Here is a 21,926-nt window from a genome sequence, read left to right as displayed (position 1 = left end):
AGTTTATGCTTCAATAGAATGGATGGTGGTTCCTGACAACATAAAGCATAGATTCTATCTAAACAGCTATTGTACAGCTGTTTGAGAGGAAAAGCTTTGAAAGTTCTAGTCTGTACAGGTTGGAGGTGGGTGCAGAACCATGTTCAGTATTATTCACGTATCCTGTCATTTGTACAATATGTTGCATGAACATGTAATTATGTCCAGGTGCAACTCATGGTAATTCATACTTGTACAGATGAGTCTGCTAATTTATTCTCAATGTACCATCTGCTCTCTTCACAGAACAAGGGGAAGCTAGCCATCTTTAAGCAGCATCCAGATTGAATCAATCGCTGGCACTGAGACAAGGATAACGCATTACAAAATTGAGCAGAAATTACAAGGTGAGTCACTGAACAGAACTTGTGAAAAGGTTACTGGCACAACTGAGCAATCAGCTAATGTCAGATAAAAACCAAAAGCTAATGTCAGATGTCCGTTTGACATATCCAGTATCATTCTTGAGGTACAGGAAAAGTACTTTATAGCTGAGGTTACTGCATCCTCTTGCCTTTGTGAGTGAGCAGACCATGGGATTGAGTCTCACTGCAGAAACTTGAACACAAAGTGTTGGACGCACAGTTCAGCATGGTGCTGGGAGAGAGTTGCACTGTTGGATTGTCATCCAACCCATTGGCGTTATTTTGAAGCTGATTCCTATCTAGAGCTTTGGTCAATATTGGTCCCTTAATAAACAAAAATAAAAACAGATTATCTGGTCCTTACCAGATTGAAGTTGTGGGAATCTATTGTATCGAAACTGTTCATTGTGTCACTTAAATTACAACAGCAGCCATTTTTCAAAGAGCATTTCATTGATTATAAAATACTTAGGAATATCCTGAAGTCATGCAAGATCTTAATCCCTTTAAAGATTTACTTTGATCCATCTCCTTATCTTTCAATTAATATGTTACCTTTTCTGCTTAAACCAAATCTTCAAGACTGAGCCAGTAACTTTTTGTGCCTATGTTCTAGAAACAGATGACCAAGAAAGTAAGCTAAATGTCATTTTTTATGAGAGTTTATTTTATGTAGTTTATGATTAAATGATAAAAAAAACTTGTAATCTCCTAATTTTGTTTGCTCTGGCAAACACTTTGCTTTGACTGTTATGTAGCTCTGATTGGTAATGTAGACAATAACTCTGATGGGATAAAACAAAAGACTATTGTTATTTTACTTTGAAGGAGCAGCAGTAACTGTTTCTGGCAATAAGCAGTTACACAGTTTTCTTTATCTTCACTGAGCCCAAACTTAAACATAAACGTTCAGTTTGGCAAAGAGTCTGAAAATGGTTTAGTCTTTTATTTTACTGAAATGATTCTGGACTGTGCAGACTATGGCTGTGATCAGAGGGTAAAACCAAAGATCTGGTACCAATTGCTTCTCTCTACATTTCACAGTTGTAGAACTGTACCATTTACTTCAGCAGCATAGTCTGGTGTAGTGCCCAGAATTTGTAACTGAAATTTAAAGGAAACTGTTAGTTTGGAATATGTCGGCTGAAGTATTGCAGCCCGTATAGAATGAATACAATTAATCTCCCTTCTTTCCCATCAACTGGCTCTGAATTTTAAAGAAGAAAATTACTGAATTGTGACAGGATAAGCAAACAGAAAGAAGAAAGATTTGCTTTGTGTGGTGCCTTTCACAACATCAGGATGTCAAATGCAAATGTAAATATGCATTAACGCACACATGTTGACAGACATTTTCACACATATTCATGCACACTCAATAGATGCCTACTCCCACCTGGATTAAGCTTTTAATTTTGTCAAACCAGAAGAAGTATTCCATGATATTTCACAGTGCTAATGCCACCAGGACATTTTGACTGAAGATCTAAGATCTCTTTAATGCAGCAAAAGGTCAAGATCCAAGGATTGAAGTTTGGTTAAATGAATTTTCTAATATCTAGGTGTTTATTTTAACGTGTGATCGCCAGGCTGTCCTGCACATGATAAGGAGATCTGACTGACCCCATTCAGTGCTAATCCCTTTCTCAGTGCAGCTGGGGGTGGGGGGTTTCAACAACATCAAGCTGGAGGCTAACTCTGGGGAATGACAATGAAAGTCTGCGGAAAACCTGGTCCCCAGATCCTCTCATTATTTTGGAATAGCACAAGGAGCTTTCAGATAACACTATAGTTTATCTTTCGGGAGATTCTCTCAGATTCACATTTGCAAAACCAAAATCTGGTTGATAATTGGTGGCAGTGGTTTCTAACACAAGGTTTGGGACAAACAGAACAGAACTGGAACTGCAATATTGTGTTGAGCTTATCTGCAGTTCAGGCAATGCTGGAGTTATTCTTTCAATCCATCAAGTTGTATTTTGAGATAAATCATTTCAGGAATGAAGCTCCGTCTCCTTTTAATGATTCAAACACTCCTTGCCATAGTTTGAACTAGCTAGCATTTAGAAACAAATGTTCCAGGTAGTTGTTATTTTTTTCCTCCCCACGGTGCCTCAGTGGTTAGCAATGCTGTCTCACAGCACCAGGGTCCCAGGTTCGATTCCAGCCTCGGGTGACTGCCTGTGTGGAGTTTGCACATTCTCCCCGTGTCTGCGCGGGTTTCCTCTGGGTGCTCCAGTTTCCTCCCACAGTCCAAAGATGTGCAGGTCAGGTGAATTGGTCACGCTAAATTGCCCAAAGTGTTAGGTCAATTAGTCAGAGGGAAGTGGGTCTGAGTGGGTTACTCTTCGGAGGGTCAGTGTGGACTGTTTGGGCCAAAGGGCCTGTTTCCACACTATAGGGAATCTAATCTAAAGTTACTAGAATAACAGAGATTGGTGGCAAAAATTATAACTCTGTTATATTTTCCCTGAGAGAATTCCATTTGTGTGCCCATGTATTGAAAGTTGGTGTAATCCCAGGATTTATTCAGTCTGCTAAACGTAAGGAATTTGCTACCACAGAAGTAGTTGAGATGAATAAAAATACATAGATGGAACGACATTGAAAATACAGAACAGAAACAAGTCATTCAGCCCAACTCGATCCTTTTAGTATTTATTCTTCGCTTGAAACTCTAGTTTTTGTCAGTCATAGCAATTGCTGCAACCATCTATCTTCTTTATTCTAAAGTGGTTACCTAGCTTCCCTTTAAATACATCTATATTTTCTCCTCAATCACTTGTGGTCATGAGGTTCACATTTTACTCACTCTCTGAGTAAAGAGGCATCTTCCAAATTCCCTACTGGAAAATTGAGAACTAATTTTTATTGTGTTTTCCAGATTTTCTCTCCCCAAATGTGGAAACAAAATTGGCCAATCTTTTACCTCAGGAGATGGACTGGGAGTTGAAGGTCTGGGGAGCATCAGAGAATCTTTGATCTGCATCTACGCTCATTCTGCCTTCCAGAAACGGCTGTAAGAACCTACAGACAGTTGTGTGCACAGGCTAGACTATCACGGAAGCCAACCTCCTGTCCGTGGATTCCGTTTACATTTCTCATTGCCACGGAAAGATTGCCAACATCATCAAAGACCCCCCTTACCCTCTTCTGTCAGGCAGAAGATACAGAAGCTTGAACACGCACACCAACAGGTTCAAGGACAGCTTTTTCCTTGCTGTTATTAGACTGCTGACTGAACCTCTCTAATGTCAAACCTAATGTTGATCTTGTTTTGTGCACCTCCTGTGCTGCCATGATCTGCCTATAGTGCTCACAAAACAAAACTTGTCACTGAACTTAGGTACATGTGACAGCAATAAATCAAATCAACAATAAATCAAATCAAAACTGTTCCAATAGTTTCTGCCACTTTAAAGACAGTTTGAGGGCAGGAAACAAATGCAATCTTGCTTTAAGAGTTGTATCCCAGCTTTAAATATAACTAGGAATTATGCCAAAAATTTGATGTGGAAGGGAGAGTTGTACTGTCTGCTGTTGTATGCAACTGGGAATGCAACTTGCCCATGGTATTTTAACAAGATCCAAGAGTTAGAGTGACCTGTGATTCACCCTCAATTCTCTGTGAGGATTTCAAACCCATCCTATCCACTGAAAACCCAGCCTGACAAATCGAAAGTAAAACTATACTGCCACTGCTTATTAACCACTGACTCCTTGATTCAAATCTAAGCCAGGCAGCTGAAAGTCTCCTCTCTGATACGTGTAAACCGTTAAACAGAATGAAATAGTCAACACATGTTGTTTAAAAAAAACAAGGCTGCAAAGTGCTGATAACTTGCTGCTAATTAGCCAGAGTAAAGTAAAACATCTTATTTAAACCTATCTCTCCATATTACCTCAGCGTCCAACATCAGACATCAGTCCAGTACAATTATTTGCTCACTGAGCTATGTACAATCTGAGTTACCTCAGTTGAAGTTGATTCAATGTGTTCAAGTGAGGTATACTGCTCATTGACTAATGGATGCTAATGGTTGTTCAAAATGGTTGTTCATTAGCTTGCTGATCCTTGAAGTCTGGACTCTCATCAGTGTTGACAGCAGTAGAAAACATCTCTGGCAACTCCAATTAGTTAAAAGTTTCATAACGGACTGAATTATCTTCAACATCTTGTAGATTCCAGATCACCACACTCTGACTAAGCTCTAGCTTTACACTTGTCAAAGCCCAATTACATTCCCTTTGTATCCTTTCCAGGACATTTTCCTAAAGTTAGACTGGAATAACTGCTCTTTTATCATAACCAGTAAGTCATCCCGAATTGTGAATGGCTGCTGGTACTTTAAATATGTTTTCCTGGCCAAACCACTGGACTTCTGGTTTGGCTAATCTTTGACACGATAACCAATTGCTTTTTGACTTTAACTAATTTGACTTAGTCCATAATTTACAGAAGATTGAGGCTAAGGCACATATTCATGCCGAAGAGTGTGAATTCCTGATCGTGAAGGATAAATTACCATGATCAGATGCCTCTTATATTAGAGAGCTTCTTGGAACATATTTTTAATTATTAATTATACCTCTTGAACAATTTTGACAGTATTAGGTAAGATCTTTCGAAATACTGGATTAGTGGTGCTGGAAGAGCACAGCAGTTCAGGCAGCATCCAACGAGCAGCGAAATCGATGTTTCGGGCAAAAGCCCTTCATCAGGAATAAAGGCAGTGAGCCTGAAGCGTGGAGAGATAAGCTAGAGGAGGGTGGGGGTCTCTCCCCACCCCCACCCTCCTCTAGCTTATCTCTCCACGCTTCAGGCTCACTGCCTTTATTCCTGATGAAGGGCTTTTGCCCGAAACGTCGATTTCGCTGCTCGTTGGGTATGGGTGGGTTGTGCTTCGGCGGATCGGTGTGGACTTGTTGGGCTGAAGGGCCTGTTTCCACACTGTAAAGTAATCTTAATCGTAAGGTCCCAGTGAGTGTTGCTGAACAAAGAGACCTTGGAGTGCAGGTTCATAGCTCCTTGAAAGTGGAGTCGTAGGTAGATAGGATAGTGAAGAAGGCGTTGGGTATGCTTTCCTTTACTGGTCAGAGTACTGAGTACAGGAGCTGGGAGGTCATATTGCAGCTGTACAGGACTTTGGTTAGGCCACTGTTGGAATATTGCATGCAGTTCTGGTCTCCTTCTTATCGGAAGGATGTTGTGAAACTTGAAAGGGTTCAGAAAAGACTTATAAGGATGTTGTCAGGGGTTGGAGGATCTGAGCTACAGGGAGAGGCTGAACAGGCTGGGGCTGTTTTCCCTGGAGCGTCGGAGGCTGAAGGGTGACCTTATAGAGGTTTACAAAATTATGAGGGGCATAGATAGGATAAATAGACAAAGTTTTTTCCCTGAGATCGGGGAGTCCAGAACTAGTGGGAATAGGTTTAGGGTGAGACGGGAAAGATATAAATGAGACCTAAGGGGCAACTTTTTCACACAGAGGGTGGTACGTATATGGAATAGCCTGCTAGAGGAAGTGATGGAGGCTGGTACAATTGCAACATTTAAGAGGCATTTGGATGGGTATAAGACCATAAGACATAGGAATGGAAATAAGGCCATTCGGCCCATCGAGTCCACTCCGCCATTCAATCATCGTTGATGGGCATTTCAACACCACTTACCCGCATTCTCCCCGTAGCCCTTAATTCCTTGTGACAGCAAGAACTTATCAATCTCGGCCTTGAAGACATTTAGCGTCCTGGCCTCCACTGCACTCCGCGGCAATGAATTCCATAGGCCCACCCCTCTGTGGCTGAAGAAATGTCTCCGCATTTCTGTTCTGAATTTACCCCCACTAATTCTAAGGCTGTGTGCACGGGTCCTAGTCTCCTCGCCTAACGGAAACAATTGAATAGGTCTATGAATAGGAAGGGTTTGGAGGGATATGGGCCGGGTGCTGGCAGGTGGGACTAGATTGGGTTGGGATATCTGGTCAGTATGGACAGGTTGAACCAAGGGGTCTGTTTCCATGCTGTACATCTCTATGACTCTGTGACTCTAATGTAATTTCACTGCTGTTGGTATAGACAATGTGCTTTTGACTATTGTTCACGACCTGATTATAGGGAGTCACCCCATATCATGCTTAAAATTAAGGAAATAACCATTGACAAAAATATCTTCTTGCCAAAAGATTAGACCGGGATCATTAATTTGCCCTAAGAGCATGAGGCTTTTCTTCTCTTGTAGTCTGTTCAACCTCATTAACATCTGTATGTGTATCTATATGACTTTGTGTTTTACTGTGAATGTGCCCGACTTCAGCACATTTTGGCAAAGTGGCCTATCATCTGCCGACATTTCCGCCACCTCCAAAAAGACCCCACCACCAGGGATATATTTCCCTCCCCACCCCTTTCCGCCTTCCGCAAAGACTGTTCCCTCCGTGACTACCTGGTCAGGTCCACACCCCCCTATGACCCACCCTCCCATTCTGGCACTTTCCCCTGCCACCGCAGGAACTGTAAAACCTGTGCGCACACATCCACCCTCATCTCTATCCAAGGCCCTAAAGGAGCCTTCCACATCCATCAAAGTTTTACCTGCACATCCACTAATATCATTTATTGTATCCGTTGCTCCCGATGTGGTCTCCTCTATATTGGGGAGACTGGGCGCCTCCTAGCAGAGCGCTTTAGGGAACATCTCTGGGACACCCGCACCAATCAACCAAACCGCCCCGTGGCCCAACATTTCAACTCCCCCTCCCACTCTGCCGAGGACATGGAGGTCCTGGGCCTCCTTCACTGCCGCTCCCTCACCACCAGACGCCTGGAGGAAGAACGCCTCATCTTCCGCCTCGGAACACTTCAATCCCCAGGGCATCAGTGTGGACTTCAACAGCTTCCTCATTTCCCCTTCCCCCACCTCATCCTAGTTTCAAACTTCCAGCTCAGCACTGTCTCCTTGACTTGTCCGGACTTGTCCGACCTGCCTATCTTCTTTTCCACCTATCCACTCCACCCTCTCCTCCTTGACCTATCACCTTCATCCCCTCCCCCACTCACCTATTGTACTCTATGCTACTCTCTCCCCACCCCCACCATCCTCTAGCTTATCTCTCCATGCTTCAGGCTCACTGCCTTTATTCCTGATGAAGGGCTTTTGTCCGAAACATCGATTTCGCTGCTCGTTGGATGCTGCCTGAACTGCTGTGCTCTTCCAGCACCACTAATCCAGTATATGGTACAGATCAGCCATTCCTTTTTAATAGTTAGGTATTGTCAGTGCTGGTGTGGCTTTGGCTTCACAGTGCTGACAAGAATCTTTAGTGTCTCATCTTTGTTCTATTTGCTATATTGTTTTTTTCATGAGTGCCTTGTGTGGTTTTGTCCCTTAAGAAATGAATGGATTTTGCTAATCTCCTGTGATAAAATTGAGGGCCTACTCTTAGGACTGTTCTTTGCTGCTTCTTGACTTCAGATTCACTCAGCATTTCTATGGCTTCCTCTCAAGTTAAATCACCCTTTGACTGTAATAAATCTAACAACATCTTATCAGCTGGCACTTATGAACTCTGACTTTAATGTTAAGGTTAAGAAAGGGGTGTGAATACTCTCAGGTAGATTAGCATAATGGAGGAGGAAGTTTTGGGTGTCTTGAAATGCATTAAAGTAGACAAGTTCCCAGGGCCAGATGAGATCTATCCCAGGATACTGTTCAAGGCAAGGGAGGAATAGCTGGGCCTTAACAGATATCTTTGCATCCTCTTTGGCCTCAGGCAAGGTTCCAGAGGACTGGAGAATGGCCAATGTTGTTCCTCTGTATAAGAAGGGAGACAGAGATAATCCAGGTAAATACAGGCCAGTGAGCCTGACATCAGTGATGGGCAAGCTGTCGGAGAAGATTCACATTTGGAAGCAAATGGACTTGTTAGTGATAGGCAGCATGAGGTTGTGTGGGAAGGTCACGTCTCACAAACTTGATTGTTTTCTTTTGTGGATTATTCTGCTTTTCCAGCATCACACTCATCGACTTTTTTGTAAAAGTGACAAGAATGACTGATGAGAGAAGGGCAATGGATATTGTTTACATGGACTTTAGTAAGGCACTTAATAAGGTAATTCATGGCAGGCTGATATGAAAAGTAGAGTCTCATGGGATCCAGGGTGAGCTGACTAGATAGATACGGAGCTGGCTTGGTCATTGAAAACAAAGAGTGGTGAAAGGGTGCTTTTCAGAATGGAGATTGGTAACTTGTTGACAAGGTGGCTCAGTGGCTAGCACGGCTGCCTCACAATGCCAGGGACCTGGGTTCGATTCCTGCATTGGGTAGATGTGTGTGTGGAGTTTGCATGTTTTCCCTGTGTCTGTGGGGGTTTCCTCCAGGTGTTCTGGTTTCCTTCCACAGTCCAAAGATGTGCAGGTCAGGTGAATTGGCCATGCTAAATTCCCCATAGTTAGGTGTATTAGTCAGGGGTAAATATAGTGTAGAGGAATGGGTTTCTCTTCAGAGGATAGGAGTGGACTTGTTGGGCCAAATAGCCTGTTTCCATATTGTGGGAAATCTAAGCTAAGCTAGTGGTGTTCCACATGGGTCAGTGCTAAGACCTTTGTTGTTTGTATATAATCCAGATAAATGTGAGATGATACATTTTAGAAGATCAAATTCAGGTGCAAATTATACAGTAAATGGCAGAACATTTAGCAGCATTGGCATACAGAGGGAAAAACAATGACTGCAGATACTGGAAACCAGATTCTGGATTAGTGGTGCTGGAAGAACACAGCAGTTCAGGCAGCATCCAAGGTGCAGCGAAATCGACGTTTCGGGCAAAAGCCCTTCATCAGGAATGGGAATGGGAATGGGATACAGAGGGATCTGGGTATACAGATCTACAGATCCCTGAAAGTGACAACACAGGTGGTTAAGAAGGCATACAGAACACCTGCCTTCATTGGCCAGGGTATCGAATATAAAAGTTGGCAAGTTATATTAAAGCTATACAAACTTTTGTTCAGCTACATTTGGATAATTGCATGCAAATCTGGTCACCACAGAACCAGAAAGATGTGAATGCTTTGGAGAGGGTTCAGAAAAGGTTTACAAGGATGTTGCCTGGTCTGGAGGATTTTAGTTATGAGGATAGTTTGGATTAACTCACTGTGTTTTCACTGGAATTGAATTGAATTACATTGAATGGAATTGAATTTATTGTCACATGTACCAAGATACAATGAAAAGCTTTGCCTTGTGAGCAATACAGGCAGATCACAGAGTTAAATAGCATTGATAAGTAAATAACAGGTAAACAGCAGCAAAACAAAAACTCAGATACAGGTGAATGCTAACAGCTTGTGAGTCCATTCAGTATTCTAACAACAGTAGGGTAGAAACTGTTGCGAAACCAGCTGGTGCATGTGTTCAGGCTTCTGTACCTTCTCCCCGATGGTAGAGGTTGTAGAAAAACATTGCCAGGGTGGGATGGATCTTTGAGAATACTGGCGGCCTTTCCTTGACGGCGGGCCTGGTAGGTAGATTCTATAGATGGGAGGTTGGTCTTTGTGATTGTCCGGGCTGAGTTCACCACTCTCTGTAACCATCTCTGATCTTGAATGGTACAATTGCCATACCAGGTAGTGATACATCCAGACAGAATGCTCTCGATGGCGCATGCATAAAAGTTGGCAAGGGTATTCCAAATGCCAAATGTTTTCTGCTGCCGAGGTTGAGGGATGACCTGATGGGGGTCTCCAAAGTTGTGAGAGGCATAGATAGGGTGGTTAGGCAAAGGCTTTTTCCCCAGGGTGGAAAGGTCAACTACAAGAGGGCAAAAGTTCAAGGTGAGAGGAGGAATATTTAGGGGAGAAGTGTGGGCAAGTTTTTCACACAGAAGTTTGTGGGTGCCTGGAGTACACTGCAAGTGGAGGTGGCAGTGCTTTAGCGATGGTTAAGGGGTTATCTTCCTCGACACATGAATGGGAGGAGAACAGATTGATAGAAACCATGCATGAGCAATAAATAGTGGGTCTAAATAAGGATGAGGGATTGGTGCAGGCTTGGTGGGCTAAATGGCCTGTTCCTCTGCTGTATTATATTGTGTTGAGTTGTGTAAATCACATTAGGCATATTTTTTCACTGACCTACATAAATCATTAACAAAATCACCTATGGATTTTCCTGGATGCCAAACTCTTCTATTAAATCTCACATTTGAAAAAGGTTTATTTATTCTGAGATCAAAGACTTGATGTTTCAAGTCTAACTGACCTTTTGTCAAAGCCTTGACAAAGGGTCAGTTAGACTCGAAATGTCAGCTCTTTTCTCTCCTTACAGATGCTGCCAGACCTGCTGAGATTTTCCAGCATTTTCTCTTTCGGTTTCAGATTCCAGCATCCGCAGTAATTTGCTTTTAATATCCAGGCCATTTGTTGCCTGAGGCCTGTCTGGCCATACAACAAAATCATGGCTAATATGGACCAGGCCTCAACTCTTCTTTTGTGCCAACTCATTAATGCCCTCAATTCCCTGTTATTTTAAATCTCTATCTACCTACTTTCATTGATCTAGCCTCGACAACTCTGGGGTAGATATTTCTAGACAGTCATACACTCTGGGATAACTATAGATTTTTTTATTCACTCATAGGTTGTGAGTGTGGCTGGCAGGGCAGTACTCATTGCCCATTCCTGGTTGCCCTTCAGAAGGTCCTGGTGAACTGCCTTCTTCAACAGCTTCAATCCATTTGGTGTAGGTGCACCCAGGACGCAGATAGAGGGAGAATTCTGGGATTTTAACCCAGCAGCACTGAAGGAATAACAATGCACATCCAAGTGTGGATGATGTATCGTTTGGTGGGAAATGTGGAAATGTTTCCATTTACCTGCTGCCCTAGTCCATGTAGATGGAAGTAATCATGGGCTTCAGAAAGGGCTGTCTAGGGAACCTTGCTGATGATACACACTGTATGAGGGGTGAAGAGATGAACATTTGTGGATGCGGTTCCAATAAAGTGGTTTGCATTTTTCTGAATGGTGTCAAGTTTTTTGATGTTCCTGTAGCAACACTCATCCAGTAAAGTGGAGACTTTCCATCACACTCCTGGCTTGTGGTTCCTAAGTGGTGGACAAGATTTGGGAAGTCATGAGGTGAGTTACTCATTGTAGGGAGTCCAAACTTTTGACCTGCTCTTGTAGGTACACAATTTATATGGCTAGTGGTTTATGGCCAATGGATGTTGGTTGTGGGAGATTCAGTGATTGTCAAGGGACAATGGTCAAGTTCTCTGTTGTTGGAGATGGCCATTGCCTGACCCTTGTGTCGAACAAATTTTGCCTGAAACATCGATTTCGCTGGTTCTTGGATGCCACCATGAACTGCTGTGCTCTTCCAGCACCACTAATCCAGAATTCACTTACCACCTGTCATCTCAAGCCTGATAATGTCCAAGCCTTGCTGCATTTGGACAAGGACTGCTTCAATATCTGAGGAATCAATAAATGTTGCTGAATATTAAGGAGACATCAGCAAACTTCCCCTTATGATAGAGGAAGTTCAGTGATGGAGCAGCTGAAGATGGTTGTCTTAGGACACTACCCTGAGGAACTCCTGCAGACATGCCCAGGAGCTGAGGTGACTGACTTCCACCCCCACAATCATTTTACATTGTGCCAGGTATGACTCCAACCAAAGGAAAGATAGCCCATAGCTGTCCCTGCACAGTTCCTGACATTTTTCCCAGTAACAGCAAGAACTTGATGCCCCACTATTCAAGTGAGAGTCACACAGGTAGACTGGCCTTTTCCCCCGTTACCAGTGGCAGAGGCCATGACACCAGACCATGCCAGCCTGGTCCAAGGTTGCCAGCTGAGTCATTGGAGTGTCAGACATTTGGAGGAACACACAGAAATGCACAATGAAGTTCAATGACATTCAGCACTCCATCGGTACAAGTGGCATCATCTTCACTCTAATGCTTACTCTGTTACAGTACCCACCTCGCACCAAGACTCTACTGTTCACTTCTCACTATTGCTTGTAATATCTTCCTGCACTCACTGTTCCCCACTCCAACCCCTGACACCACTAACCCTGCATGCCCTGTGTTCTGTCTACTCACTCATCTCCTCACCTGCACCAAAAGTAACAGCATTCCAACCACTTTTATCTCGTTTAATCCTCATTCTAGGAGGAAAACAACTTACCACCCACAAAAAAAAGTTAAGAGGTTGCCCCACATTCAGCACCTCACACCTTACATGGCACGTATCCTGACTGTCACCACCCTGAGTGGTTGATTGGCTCTCTCCACGCCCCTGGGCTGGTATCGGTAACCATTCAGACCACTATTGTGTACCTACAAGAGCAGGTCAAAAGCTTGGACTCCCTACAATGAGTAATTCACCTAATGGCTTCCCAAATCTTGTCCACCATTTAGAAACCACTATTTTCTTTTACAATAGACTGATAGAGGGGAATTGAATACAAAGTGGGGGGGGGGTGCTTATGATACATTTATACTGAGCACTGGTGAGACCAGTTTTGGAGCACTGCACAGGGAGTTGCATATAATATTGAACACCCCAAGCTGTGAAAGGCACTGTATAAGTGCCTTTTTTTTGCAATGTATCTTGGCATTCACCTTTTAAAGAGTTAAATTCCGTGAAGGTAGCACACAAATCAGAAATCTAGAAGGAAAAAACCAAACCCATGTTTACTGACGGTACACATCAGTCCATGTTGATAAATGTCCTGTTGCTATTTCAATAAAAATCATTGTCACCGCAACAATATTATTCCTGCTGTTCATTCTGCTTTCATCATTTTCCATGGGCTAGGTGAAATGCTGACTGATGCTAAATGTGAGGTCGCATGAACAGGAAATACTTTGTCATTTTTGGCCAGTCAGAGCATTTCCTCTTGACACAGCCCCTTTGAAGCCTGTACAGCATTTTCATTGGGCACTGTCTGTCTGTCTTTTGCTATGGTTCCATTTTTCCTAACTGTTGACTGCAAGTTAAGTTGGTCTCTGCTTCCTTCTTTCTGCTCATCTTTTTTATTCCCCCATCCCTTTATTTTTGGTAAAGTTTGTAGCTTCACTGTTAGTGCCATTTCAGATGATCTTTTCTCTCTTTGGAATGGGCAGAAATTAAAAGCATTTTCTCTCATGCCACATGCTGATGACATCATGGTAGAGGCTAGCACATTATTGAGCTTGCAAAAAAACCAAAAAGGTTTTCTCTTTTAACTGAAGATTTACCTCTTAGACTTAATGCTAACACAATATTTGATAGGGTAGGTGCACCGACATTGTTTTCAGTGGTGTGGATAATAGGAAATAATCCTTCGTAAATCTTATGTAGGTTCAGGAGAAACTGCTTTATGCAAAGTGTTCTGAGAATATGGAATTCCCTACCACAAGGAGGGATTGATGCAAATAACACAGATACCTTTAAGGAGATATGAAAGAATGGCATAAAGGAGAAAGAAACAGGGGGCATGCTGATGCAGTGAAATTAAACATTGTGTGAAATGGCCAGTATACAGCTTTAACAATAGGATAGACCTGAAAACAATAAATGTGTGAGATCATAGTGGGTCAGGCAGCATCCAAGGAGAGAGAATAAGCCAATGTTCCACATCTGGATGTCTCTTCATCAGAGCTGACTCTGAGAGAGCACTATGACAGCAGACATACACTCTGGAGGTCAATGGACCAGGTGTGTGTCTCTAAACTGGACGCTGCCTGATTCACTGTGTTCTCCAGCATTGGTTGTTCTCAGTACAGATTCTAGCATCTGCCATAATCTACTCCGAAATAGGATAGACCTGTTGAGTTGAACTGCTTGTTGCTGTGCTGTATGTTCGATGTCATTGTTATCTTTCATGGAGTCATAGAGTCTTCCAACACAGAAACAGACCCTTTGGTCCAACCAGTCCATATCAAACATAATCCCAAAGTAAGCTAGTTCACTTGCCTGCTCCTGGCCCACATCCCTCCAAACCTTTTCTACCTCTCAAACAAAGCATTCATCTTTTTGATGTAATCAAGTATAAATTCTAAATCAAAACACTTTTCAAATCACTTCATATCCTGGATTCTCTCATACCAATCATTCTACCTCACCCTCTTTCATAGAAAATTTAACTAGCCTTTAGTCAGGGTAAAAACAATGGCTGCAGATGCTGGAAACCAGATTTTGGATTAGTGGTTCTGGAAGAGCACAGCAGTTCAGGCAGCATCCAAGGAGCTTCAAAATCGACGTTTCGGGCAAAAGCCCTTCATTGGGAATAAAGGCAGAGAGCCTGCAGCGTGGAGAGATAAGCTTGAAGAGGGTGGGGGTGGGGAGAAAGTAGCATAGAGTACAATAGGTGAGTTCGGGAGGGGATGAAGGTGATAGGTCAGGGAGAGGAGGGTGGAGTGGATAGGTGGAAAAGGGGATAGGCAGGTCGGACAAGTCTGGACAAGTCCTGGGGACAGTGCTGAGCTGGAAGTTTCGAACTAGGGTGAGGTGGGGGAAGGGGAAATGAGGAAACTGTTGAAGTAAATCTGCCTCTACTAATTTTGAAACTTTCAACTTATTTTGCATTTGACCTAACTTCCATGAACTATTTAAATTATGTAAGCTTTTGGTATTTACAATTATCGCAGCACATTACCCATCCAAAATGATTGGTAGACCATGACAACATGAGCTCATCTTACACTTGGTGGCTGCAACAAATTAGCACTATTCCCTCTTTGTCTGCTCTTATCCCATGCTCAGCCTCACAGTTATGTGAACCTCAGTTCACCTTATACAAAGGGGAAGGGTGATGATAAAACTCTGACTATTTCCCTCTCACTCTTCTCATTTAATCTTAAGTTGCTTTTCACTTTAATGGCTTTTAGAGATTGTGTAAATCCCAATGTATCTCCCACACTCCCTCGAGGTCATCTTGTCCTTATGTAATAATGTAAAATGGGTGATAGCGAATTGAAAGCCAATATTTACATCTCTCTTAGTTTATTTTTCTATGGACTTCAATCAGGAGAGTTTGAATCTGTCTCCACAAGACTGTTTCCTAAGATGGCAAGATTGTTGTGAGACAAGAGACTAGGTCATGTCACCTAGTATTCACCGGAGAGGGGATTTCATTGAAACATGTAAAATCTGTCAGGGCTGGACAGACTGGATAATGTCTCCTCTTGGCATGGCTCCAGGAAAAGGGACACGGTCTCAGTGTGCAGTGGGCCATTTAGGATTAATACGAGGAGAGGTTCTTTTTTCAATCAAAGGGTAGTGTACCTGTGGAATTTTCCACTATATAAGGCTGTAGAGGCCAAGGCGAAAGGGGGACAGGGACCTTGACCTGACTCTAGGTGCCCCTTCCTCATAAGGGCACTCAGTGATGCCAATTAGCAGTCAGCCTGAGGTGGAGCCACAGACAGGAACCCTCCCCCCCTTGAAGAAATCTTCTCTCAGAGCACTCCACAAGTGGCAAGGCCATCTATTTTCACAGTGCCTGCCATCCTCACCCTCAGCTGAATATATCTAAAAAAGAAATTGAAAGATTACTGGAGGCTAAAGGTGTCAAGGAGTGGAAGTTTGGCACTGAGATAGAAAATCAACCAGGATCGTGTGAAATGGCAGATCCGATTCTTTGAGCAGAATGGTCTACTTCTATTTTCTATGACTCTATGTTTCTTTGTTAAATGGTTTGACCATTATTCACTGTCAGTTATTTTACATTATCACATAAGGGTCAAATCATGTCCGTAAAGTGATATCCACAAATTAAGTAAACGGTTAACTACCATATACTCCATGTGACTAAAACAGACAGAATAAACCCTACCCAATTCTATTCTTTGACTCAACTTCATATACTTTAATCCACCTTACAGTATCAATATTGTACATATATGTGGAACAAGCTCTTCCATTCCATTATTTGGAGATGCTGGTGTTGTCTGAGGTGTACAAAGTTAAAAATCGCACAACACCAGGTTATAGTCCAACAGGTTTAATTGGAAGCACTAGCTTTCGGAACACCACTCCTTCCGGTGTCAGCCACCAGATGAAGGAGCAGCGCTCCGAAAGCTATTGCTTCCAATTAAACTTGTTGGACTATAACTGGTATTGTGTGATTTTTAACTTCTTTTCCATTATCCTTTCCTCACCATAGCTTTATGTCCAAATGATTTGCAGCTGTACAGGGCCCTGGTGAGACTGCACCTGGAATATTGTGTGCAGTTCTGGTCTCCAAGTTTGAGGAAAGACATTCTGGTTATTGAGGGAATGTAACGCAGGTTCACGAGGTCAATTCCTGGAATGGCAGGACTATCTTATGTTGAAAGATTGGAGCGACTGGGCTTGTATATCCTTGAGTTTTGAAGACTGAGAGGGGAATTGATTGAAACGTATAAGATTATTAAAGGATTGGACACTCTGGAGGCAGGAAACATGTTTCCCCTGATGGGTGAGTCCTGAACCAGAGGACATAGCTTAAAAATAAGGGGTAGGCCATTTAGGACAGAGATGAGGAGAAACTTCTTCACTCAGAGAGTGGTGGCTGTGTGGAATGCTCTGCCCTAGAAGGCAGTGGAGGCCCAGTCTCTGGATTCGTTTAAGAAAGAGTTGGATAGAGCTCTCAAGGATAGTGGAATCAAGGGTTATGGAGATAAGGCAGGAACAGGATACTGATTGACGATGATCAGCCATGATCATAATGAATGGTGGTGCAGGCTTGAAGCGCAGAATGGCCTACTCCTGCACCTATTGTCTATTGTCTATTGCCTATAATTCCAAATGAACCCTAGAATCATAGAATACTGACACGAACAATTCAGTGAGTGCAACTTGCCAGTCCACTCCCTGGTCACCTGGAAATGTGTCCTTTTCAGGTGCTTATGCAGTTCTCTTTGGAAAGGCATGATTGAGTTGGTCTCTAGCACCTGGCAGAGTATTTCAGATTCCAGCCACTCATTCTATTTTCCTCTTGCTGCTTTTGATTCTTTTGCTGTTTACCTTATATATAGGTATCCTCTGGTTCTCAATCCTTCCATCCAAGTGACCAGTTTTCCTCTGTTTGGAACCCTTGATTTTGAGCAACTCTATCAAATTTGTATCAAATCTCCTCTCAACTTGCTCTTTTTAAATAACATCACCTTCTATCCACACATCTGGAATCCCTGAAACCCAATTCCTCAGAACTGTTCTTGTAAATCGTTTCTGCAGGACCTGTAAAACCTTCACATTCTTCTGAAAATGTGGTACCCAGAGTTGAATGGTATACTTCCACTGAGGACATATCAAGGCTTTGTAAAGGTGGATCTTCAACTACTTTGTTTTGTACTCTATGCCTCTATTATGAAAATTCAGAAACCAGAAAGCTTTTAAACCACTTTCTCAACCTGTCCTGCCACTTTGTGCATATATACCATTAGATAATTTTGTTCCTGCACCCTATCTAAAATTCTACCCTTTTACTTATATTGCTCCTCCTCCTTTTCTAACTACAACTCAAATTTTTCTATGTTCAAATGTCACATTCCACCAGCCTGCTTTGCCCTCAATTCTCTTCACATGATATTTCAAAGTGCTTCTAAATTTAGTGTCAAATATAAGGAATTGTGCCCTGTCCTCCCACATCTAATTAATCTGAATCAAGAAACGGTTTGGTCTTACTGCCGTTCCTTGGCAGTCATTGGGTCAAAATCCTGGAATTCCCTCCCGACCGGCATTATGGGTGAACCCACAGCAAGTGGACTGCAGCGATTTGAGAAGACAGCTCACCACCTTCTCAAGGACAAATAGGGATGGGCTATCAATGCTGGCCAGCCAGTGACGCCCACATGAATAAAAGTAAAGCTAGTAAGGAGGCTGCAACAATAGTGGTCCTCAGACTTTGCTACATTCTATCTCAATCCTGTAAGGGCCATGTCTTCTTATTCTGTATTTTATTTGTTTAAAGTGCTGTGGACTGAAATGGGTCAGAACTGTAAAACAAAAAGTCAGAGTTTGGAAGATTGGCTACAGTGTTAAAAGTAAATAGCCTGACAGTCATTACTCTCATTATGCCAATAATTGTTTGAACAAGCAGTAATTAAAGGTGAATTGCAGGTCATTGTGTGATTAGTTCTCAGGCAACAGAACAGCTTGCAGCTGGGCACATGGTACAGAGATAGATGTTCAGTGCTTCCCCAGCAGTGTCTCTGTTCTCTGCAGTAAAACACTCACCATAATTCTGAAGAAAACCAGTTTAATTTTCCTCCAACAGTTATAGTTGTAACCTGTGCAACTAACTGATATTCAGAGACTTTTTTTTGTAAGTGTACTAACCATCTACTATTTCTCACCAACCAGTGGAGGTATCTCGAAAAAGATGACTGAAGTATATGCAGGACAGTCAGAAATATCATCTCAACAATGGTGCCTGGGAACAAAAACTACTGAACTGTCTTTCCAGTCTTTCCCCATGATTCATAACCTACTTAACCCTGTCTATTTGCATACGTGCAAGGGGAAGTTTATATGGGACTGGAGTTTTCATTACTAGTATTATAGACCAATGGCTTATAACTGGTTACCTGTAGGTACAGTCTAATTACTTATAGCAAATAGTGATTCTTGTTCAGAACAGAAACTGGTTTGCACCCTTTATCAAACTGGTCAGGTAAATTGAGGAACTCTGTGTGTTTTATAAAATACTTACCTTTTCTAATGAATCCAGGAAGAGAGGGATTGATTTCCCAGCATGCTACTCCAATGATCTGTAACAATCCCCACGAGAGAAGACTCTCCATCATGTCTATTTACAGAATTTAGGATTAGTTTTCCCTGGATCAATTGCTGAATCACAGAAGTATTACAGCATCAAAGGAGGCTATTCAGTCCAGTATATCTACGCTGACCTTGTGGTGGTTAGGATCTCTGTCTCAATATTTCTTTTGATGGAGAAACAGCAGAGTTGTTTGTTGTTCTATTTAAATGAGTATTGTGTTTAAAGTTTTTCAGTGTAAATAATTCTGAGTGGTTTACTGAAGTGTTGCTGAATAACCCAATGAGGAATCATAATCTGGTTGCCTAGATTCAGAGTTGAGGGCAGTAATCCAATCATTGGTGACCTAAGGATGATTTAGCCAGAACCAGTCCTCTGGATGTCATACATATGCTGCAAAAGTGTATAAACTGGTCACACTCTCACCACTGATTCAGAAAGTCCTGGACACACTCCAGAGAACATAAACCAGAATGAAAGTCCCTTGTTAGATTAAGGAAGTGCTTCACCGTTAAGGGTGCCAGCTTTGAGAGCGAACATTTGCAATGTTTCCCTCTCTTTTTGTAAATGACCCCATGGAACTATCTGATGGGCAGTGAGGAAGTTGATCCTTTATGAAAACAACACATTACTGTTTGTTGCATTTGTCTCTGTGTAAATTGACTGCATGTTCATTACAATTCATGAGTAACTACATTTCAAAAATGGTTCATTGTCCATAAGGCATTTTGGATAGTCCTGGGGCCATTTGCTATACAAATGCAAATTGCTGCTTGTTTTTTTTTTCACTGCCATCGTCTTAAATTTACAAAAGCACAAATTAAACCCAATATTCAGCTCTCAACAACTCTCAACAGCAGACTCTAATGTAAGAGCACAGTGATATTCTTTGTAGTTGAAATAAGCTAATTTTACATGTGACTGACTTTATATTTCATCCTGTTTAATATTCCAGGTTTGATGAGCAGTTTTAAAATTCTATACTGAATCTGAAGTTTAATCCTAAATAGCATTGCCACGAAGCTCCGCAGTAATGGGTATAAAAAAAGCTTTGTAGATATTTGAGAAGAGCTGTATCAAATAACAGGATATAAATTATTCTAAAATAAATCTAATCCAAAGTAAATCCTAATATTAATGTTAATTTCAAAATAATCTCGTAAAATGCTCTAGGATCTGTACACATGTCCATGAAAATATTCTAGAAGTACCATTTAAACACAAAAGTGAAGGATTACATGATCACTGCCCCTCATGTATCTCCATCAGCTCTGCTTTTTCTGAACACAAGCCTTTTAAAGAAACAAAGAAACAGCAAAACGGTGCAGGAGGAGGCCATTCGGCCCTTCGAGCCTACACCATCATTCAATATGATCATGACTGATCATGCAATCTCAGTATCCCATTCCTGCTTTCTCTCCAGACTCCTTCAGCCCTTTAGCTGCAAGGGCCATGTCTAGCTCCCTCCCGAATATATCTAATGAACTGGCCCCAACAGCTTCCTGTGGGAGAGAATTCCATAAGTTCACAACTCTCTGAGTGAAGAAATTCCTCCTCCTCTCAGTCCTGAATGGCTTATCCCATATTCTTAGACTGTGACCCTCAATTCCGGACTTCCCAACATCGGGAAAAGCCAACATCGAGCCTGTCTGGTCCCATCAGGATTTTATTATTTTTCTCCGAGATCCCCAATCATTCTTCTAAATTCCAGTCAGTACAAGCCCAGTCAATCTAGTTTTTCTTCATTTGTCAGTTCTGCCATCCTGGGAATCAGTCTGGTCTTTTGCTGGATTCCTTCAATAGTAAGCATGTCCTTCCTCAGACTAGGAGACCAAACCTGCACACAATATTCAAGGTGTGGCCTTACCAACGCCCTGTATAACTGCAGCAAGACATCCTTATTCCCATATTCAAATCCACTCTCTATGAAGGCCAGCATGCCATTAGCTTTCCTCACTACCTGCTGCACCTGAATGCTAACCTTCAGCAACTGTTCCACCATGACACACAGGTCTCATTGCACCTCACCTTTTCCTAAACTGCCACCATTCAGATAATAATTTACCTCCCTGGTTTTGCGATTAAAGTGAATAACTTCACATTTATCCATACTATATTACATTTGCCAAGTATTTGCCCACTCAGCCAGCCTGTCCAAGTCACCTTGCAGCCTCTTAGCATCCTGCTCACAGCATACACTTCCACTCAGCTCAGTGTCATCTGCAAATTTGAAGGTACTGCATTCAATTCCTTTATCCACCTCATTAATGTATATCGTGATTAGCTGGGGTCCTAGAATTGAACCCAACGGTACTGCACTTGTCACTACCTGCCTCTCTGAAAAGGACCCGTTTATCCCAATTCTCTGCTTCCTGTCTGCCAATGAGTCCTCTATCCACATCAATATATTACTTCTGATGCCAAGGGCTTTAATTTTGTTTACTGATCTCTTGTGTGGAATCTTATCAAAAACCTTTTGAAAGTCCAGATACACAACATCGACTGATTCACCCTTGTCTACTCAACTGGTCACATCCTCAAAAAATCCCTGAAGCTTTATCAAGCATAATTTCCCTTCAGTGAATCCATGCTGCTTTGGACCAATCCTTTCCAAATGCTCAGTTATTACACCCTTAATTATTGACTCCAACAGTTTCCAACCACTCATGTCAGGCAAACCAGTCTACAATTCCCTGTTTTTCTCTCCCTCCTTTTTTTAAAAAGTTGGGTTACATTAGCTACTCTCCAATCCATTGGAACTCTTCCA

At 42.2% G+C, this 21,926-nt stretch overlaps 1 long non-coding RNA gene across 1 annotated transcript; it reads left to right on the top strand.

Annotated features, from left to right (window-relative positions):
* The first annotated feature begins 284 nt into the window (after nucleotides 1-284).
* On the top strand, nucleotides 285-11,428 carry LOC140465072 (uncharacterized). Its single transcript, XR_011955088.1, has 3 exons — nucleotides 285-386; nucleotides 3,289-3,601; nucleotides 11,045-11,428. It is a non-coding gene; the product is annotated as an uncharacterized lncRNA (long non-coding RNA).
* The last annotated feature ends 10,498 nt before the right edge of the window (nucleotides 11,429-21,926 follow it).

This window comes from Chiloscyllium punctatum, chromosome 41 (genome assembly GCF_047496795.1).
Source record: "Chiloscyllium punctatum isolate Juve2018m chromosome 41, sChiPun1.3, whole genome shotgun sequence".
NCBI classification, from domain to species: domain Eukaryota; kingdom Metazoa; phylum Chordata; class Chondrichthyes; order Orectolobiformes; family Hemiscylliidae; genus Chiloscyllium; species Chiloscyllium punctatum.
The sequence above is the reverse complement of the archived record's forward strand: the minus strand, read 5'-3'. Positions and strand labels throughout refer to the sequence as shown.